At 34.2% G+C, this 6,323-nt stretch overlaps 1 long non-coding RNA gene across 1 annotated transcript; it reads left to right on the top strand.

Annotated features, from left to right (window-relative positions):
* The first annotated feature begins 2,408 nt into the window (after nt 1–2,408).
* On the top strand, nt 2,409–5,819 carry LOC121153927. Its single transcript, XR_005883450.1, has 2 exons — nt 2,409–2,634; nt 5,386–5,819. It is a non-coding gene; the product is annotated as an uncharacterized LOC121153927 (long non-coding RNA).
* Nucleotides 5,820–6,323: the final 504 nt, after the last annotated feature.

The following is a 6,323-nucleotide window of genomic DNA, read 5'->3' as shown; positions in this document are numbered from 1 at the left end:
ACAGACATGATCCAAAGAGATCTTCACCCAGACACACGGTGCTCAAGTTCTACTCCAATGAAGACAAAGAAGGAATCCTGAGACAAGTACGAAGTAGAGAAAAGATCACATACAGGGGAAAACCCATCAGAATCACTGCTGACTTCTCCGAAGAGACCCTACAAGCAAGGAGAGAAATCCCTTGTTTTTAAGCTGTTTCTGCCTGTAAGTGTGACTACTTGTCTCTGGTAGGTGACTCCATACATTACCATTTTTGGTGTCACGGGCAGCAGGTACCCAATAGTTGAAGTCTGAGAGGGAATATTATGCATGAGTGTCCCTTAACAAATTTTCAATCACTGTGATTTTGGCAATCTCTCTTTAATGACAAAATATTCCTCATTCTTAAATTGTGGGTGGTTTTCCAAATTATGTCAAAATTGTTTCTCAGTGTCCTTTTGTTGTTTAGGATTTAATTTTGTTTCTATTAAATCTTTTCAAGTACTTCTATTTCATATTCAACTTCCTTCTATCCTGGCTTTGGAATTTTTTCCTACTTATTGATGTCTTAATAGGGCTTTGATAAGTTAAAAAAGGTGAAAGAATTTTTAATATCAGCCTTTTATAAGGATAACTTTTGTAATTTGTTTAGTTGGGATCTTTTAAGAACACTACGCTTTTTTGGTATGTGGAGTAAATATATACTTAGATTCAGTATAAATGGAGGTTCAAATATGTTTCTTCCATCCACGTCTATGGAAAGTTTGATAATGCATCTTCAGGAAATTTGAGCCTTTCTTAAATTTCACTAGTGTAAAGGAGGTGTTTTAATGATTATTACAAATTATTTCAATTGCCAATTCATGCACTTTTCTTTTTGTTAATGTACCTATTGATGAGGCTCTGGTTTGCCAAGTTCTCTGAATGGGAAATTCAACACTATTACTTATTTTTGAAGAGCAGCAATAATAGCGCATGCTATGTAGGATGATTTTGAGAATGGGTTAAGAAATTCCTGCACTGGGCTTAATATACTGCTTGTATATAAAAGTGTACAATATAAAGTATTATTACTATGACAAATGACAAGGAATGTCAGTGATAAAAAGCCTTGAATCTAGTATTGGCAAAGCTTATTATCAGGGTTTTAAAAAATAAATTATACAACAGAAGATATTAAAAAGTTTCTGTTGAATTTCACTTCTGCTCATTTGTCTATTGATTAATCCCATATCTTTGTCTCTTTTCCCCTTTGCTACTACTTTTGAATCTCTTTTAATTTAATTTACTTTTACTTGGGCACAATGGCTCTGGCTCTAAATCCTCGTGGAATTCATCTTTTGTTTCATTGTTACTTGACGGACAACTGTGATGTATTAAGGAGCAATCAATCTAAACCAATTCTGTTAGCATTCCAACTCTGTAAACACGACAGCTTCCAGGAATGGGGGCAGGTAGGCTCCCGGAAGGATGGGATTTGAAGGGACAGTGAATGTGTTCAGAGTTCACTGAGAAGTGTAATGCAATGCTCTTTTGTAACAAGGATCTTATCTATGAGCTGTCCAAATAATAGGTAATATAACTTACAGATGTCAAATTAAAATACAATGAGAAGACAAACTTTAGATATGTGTATGATACACTTATTGTAGAATTATAGAAGTGGAAGAAGTTGTTGATTTCAATATAGATAGGTTAGAAACTTTATGAAATAGGTAGTATCATCAATGATGGCACATAAAAGAGAACATATTTGATGAGCCAAGTATGGAGTACATAATGACTCAGAGAGAAGTGTGCTTGCAAACAGCAAGTTGCTCAACATGCTTAGATAGTGAATAGGGACCAGTGATACCAATTGTATGGTTACATCATTATTTTCCATATGCTTAACTTTTCCTTATGATAATGTGTTTCCTAACTATGTGAAAGAGTTTCTAAGTTGTTCTCCAGTAGAAACAAAGACCAATGATTAGAAAATTAGATGAAAGAATCAGACATCTATTACTTCCAAATGCTTTTTTTGAGTGTCCTTTAAATTCAGTTCAAAAGTTGTTTGAAGTATTTCTACATCCAGCAAAAGTTTTGCTTGAGAAAAGTGGCATTCATTTCTATGTCTCCATAGAGTATTACTGGGTCCTGGTCTTAAATCTGGTTATTACATAGTATAATGAGCCTATACCAATGACACAAAATGCGAAATATGGTATATTGAATTGTTGAGATAAACCTTACTTGCTCAAAAAGTTTATGTTATTTAGAACTTCATCTTATGAGGAATGGATGACATTGCTTTGTAAATCTGTCATTTAACTAATTATTTATTTAGTTTACTCATAAAAGATAATTTTTAGAGAATGAAGCCAGATTAAAATTTTGACAAGTGCAATTATGTACATTTTATCATGTCTTTTAGATATGCCTATTATTCTAAACCAGAAGAAGAATTTGGTAAAAACTGGACATTGATTGTGGAATATTTAGCTGCATCTCGGTTTCCTACAACCATGATTAGAGTGCATGAAGCCCAGAAAGGCCTGCCACCACGAATCCTTCTTGATACTGATGTGGCCCCATTTATCAGTGACTTTACGTCTCTTCAGAACACATTGCTGTCAGGTGTAAATATTGTTTCCAGTACACATAAACTGACAGGTAAGAATCATATAAAGTATATTTGTTTCTACTTTGTTCTTCAACTTAAAGCAGAAAAGTTTCAAAAGAAAAATCCTGCCATGATCAACAAATTACTCTCAATTTGACTTGTCTTAATTCCTTCAATCCAACACTGTTATCATGTAAGAAATGATTTTCTTTAATCCTTCACATGATGGATTCTTAACAAAGTAAAAGCAAAAGGATTCTGGAACAAGCTTAGTGGTATATCGTGTTAATCCTCTGCTTTTGTACCAGCATCCTATATAGGCCCCAATTCCTGTCTCTACCACTCCACTTCAGATTCAGGTTCCTGATAATGTCTGGGAAAGAACAAGGATGGCCCAAGGTGTCAGGCTCCTTTACCCATGTGGGTGATCTGGAAGCAGCTTCTAGCTCGCGGCTTCAAATCTGCTCACTTCTGGCCACTGTGGCCATCTGGAGAGTGAACCAGTGAATCCAAGATCTCTTTCTCTGTTTTTTCCTCTCTCTCTCTCTCTAACTCTGATTTCAAATAAAAAAAATATAAATTTCAAACAACCAAAGAGGAATCTATGATTATCGTTTGGTAAATTAGCATATCATTTGCATTTTTGTGCTTGATCTTAGCCAAAAGGCTGAGAAGCAATGGCATTTCTAATTTTTAAAATGCACCAATTTCTGAATCAAATCAAAACCTCGCAATATAATGAAAAACATTAATATGTTTCTCAAGAAAAATTAATTGTAGAGATATAATGAATAAAATTAAACATGAATTAATTATATATATATATATTTTTAAAAATCATGCTTATCTTAATATTCCATGATACAGTTCCATAGGCTCCAGAGTTTCCCTTCCATCGTCCTCATATCCATGCCCACACCCCGACCAATTTATACCTGTTGTTACAACACTGTAGTCCTTTACAATCAGTCATAAGTCCACCATTCTGCTGTTTTAACCTATCTTGACAGTGTAGGCATGGTCAGTAGCAGAGAGAGCGCCATCCTATTATCAGGATACATTTAATGGGTTCATTGGGATTTCGTCTTTGATTTGGAAATAGAGATGCATACTGCATTGCATCCTCACATTTACATGAGATAGTCTCTACTACACAGTTATTATACATCCCCTTCAATGAAAAGCCATAAAACAAAATCAACAACAGAGATAAAAATATAAAATTTACCGCAGCATGAAGTTAAATACCATGCTACTGGATGACCAATATGTCGCTGAAGAAATGAAAAAAATCAGGCCTTCCTGAGGTAAACCATGTTGTTGTATGATCTATGAGTCAGTGAGGAAATTAATAAGGAAAAGAAAAAGGTTTTTTTTTAATGTATTAAAAAATACCAAGTCTCCTGAGATGTAGCAAAAACAGTATTGAAAGGGCTATTGATTTCATATTTTGCATAAAGTTTGCCTTATATCAGAAAACATATGATTTTTGTCCTTTGGGGATTGACTTGCTTCACCAAGCATAATGGTGCCTAATTGGGACTATTTGGTTGCAAGTGGTAGAATTTCATTCTTTTTAGTGGATGAATAGTATTCCACTAAGCTGATGTACCACAGTCACTTTATCTGCTCGTCTTTGGTCAGGCATCTGGATTGTTTCCATATCTTTGCTGTTGTAGATTGTGCTGCTATAAATATGATTATAGATCCCTTTCTTGTATGCAGATTTCATTTCCTTTGTATATATTTCCAGAAGTGGAACGGCTGGGTCATACAGCAGATCAATTTTCAATTACCATAGCAGTCTCCATACTGACTTCCGTAGAGGTTATACTTGCTTACACTCCCAACAGCAGTGAAGGAGGGTAACTTTCTTCCCACATCCATGCCAGCAGGTGTTAGTAGGGTTCTGAATATAGGCCAAAATCACTGGAGTTAGGCAGAGCCACAAATTTATTGGTATTTACCTGACATCTAATTGAAGACCTTTTTGAAGCAAATGATGCTATTGTGTGACCTATGAGACAGTGAGGAAAATAATGAGAAACAACTTTGTAAAGAAATAGGTGAAGGAAATGAACAGATATTTTTCAAAAAACAAATCAAAGTGGCTAATATACATGTGAAAACATGCTCAATCTCCCTAACTGTCAATCCCTGCAGGGTAAATGTCATATGTCCTCTCTGATATAGGGCAACCTTCATGCAGAATGTAAGATCATTAACCCTTTCAGTGTTATTTTGCTACATCTCAAGCGGGTTGATATTTCTCTTTTTATGCATTGAAATATATGTTCTTGAACTTTGCATTTGTTATACTAACAAAAATTCCAAATATGATAAATACTATGCAACTAATGTTTCTCCTTATTCAAGTAATGGCAGTGATGCCACATTTCAGCTCGGCATCACCTTTCTTGCATATGCATGAGGGACACACCATCTCATTTCAGCACTGGAAATTTTTCTTGGAGAATTTTTCACAAATTGGCTTTGTCCATTTCACTTGCTTGAAAGAAAATAGTGTCTCTTTTAATGAATCATCATAATTATGGACATTATTTATTGTTGCAAGTTAATACAACAGTGGCACTCAATGTGTACTTTTCTACATTATTATTTATGAGTTTGCAAGTCAGATATTGTCCAACAGTACTGAAAATAATACAACGATGAGATAGTTTATTTTACCACAGAATTATTGGAAAAGAAATTAAATAAAATTGCTGCATTACATATTACCCAATAGTCTTTTAAAATGTTTGCAAGCATATTGAGTGCTCATTTTCTTTTTCTTCTAGGTTCATCATCTTTGACTCTATGGAAATTGTTAATGAATACGCAACTTGCAAGGAGAGTCTTTGTAGAGATAGTTGATAGATTTCTTTTCATTGTAAATTAAAAGTTCTGAAGATCATCAACAGATTAAAAATGAATGTATCTAAATTTTTCAGAACTAATAATGTCAAAAATTCAGGTTAAAATTAAAATCAGTACAATGATCATTTTTCCAATTACATAGTTATAATTTTTGAAATAATCTATTCTGAAGATATTTAAGATCAAAATAAATTGTATTTTTCTCCCCCCCAAAAAAGATAACTGAGAAGTTTAGTATCAGAATTCTACATATATGTCTCTGAAGTTGTTATCCTATGAAATCTAATGTCATAAAATTTAGAGCACTATAACTTATTGATTTATAATTAAAAACCAGAGCATGTTGAAAAAAAAACACCTTCTGAGTTATTTATATGTTTAAAACTCATACAATTGAACTGATAAATAGGACCCTCTGACTAAATTGCCATTTTTTATTTATATTGCTTTAAATTTAAAAGTTTTATTTTTGATGATGTTTGCATAATTGATCAGTGTGGGAAGTATCGAGGATCAGGGGTAAGTGGGCAAAACCATTGTTCCCACATTTTCATTTTTTTCTTCCTGTATCTGTGGGAGGAGAGGATACAATGGAGAGACTACTCCCAGTCTCCCGAGTTCCCGATGTCATCCCAAGGTCTGTGTTGTGGAGCATGTTCTGAGGGTTCTGCTCAAGTGGTTTTAGTAGTTCTGAAATGCTGTTGCTATCTCCACTCCAAGGATGAGAAAATCTTTCTAATGTCAATTGGCTGACATGTTCCACCTTTGTCTCCATTTGCCCAGTAATTTGCTGTCAAGAATCACTGGGGTAGTTGACTGATTTGTTCTGTCGGTCTTCCTTTGCAAGCCACAGATCAGT

This window comes from Ochotona curzoniae, unplaced genomic scaffold (genome assembly GCF_017591425.1).
Source record: "Ochotona curzoniae isolate NIBS_2020 unplaced genomic scaffold, NIBS_Ocur_1.0 contig_2707, whole genome shotgun sequence".
Taxonomy (NCBI): domain Eukaryota; kingdom Metazoa; phylum Chordata; class Mammalia; order Lagomorpha; family Ochotonidae; genus Ochotona; species Ochotona curzoniae.
The sequence above is the reverse complement of the archived record's forward strand: the minus strand, read 5'-3'. Positions and strand labels throughout refer to the sequence as shown.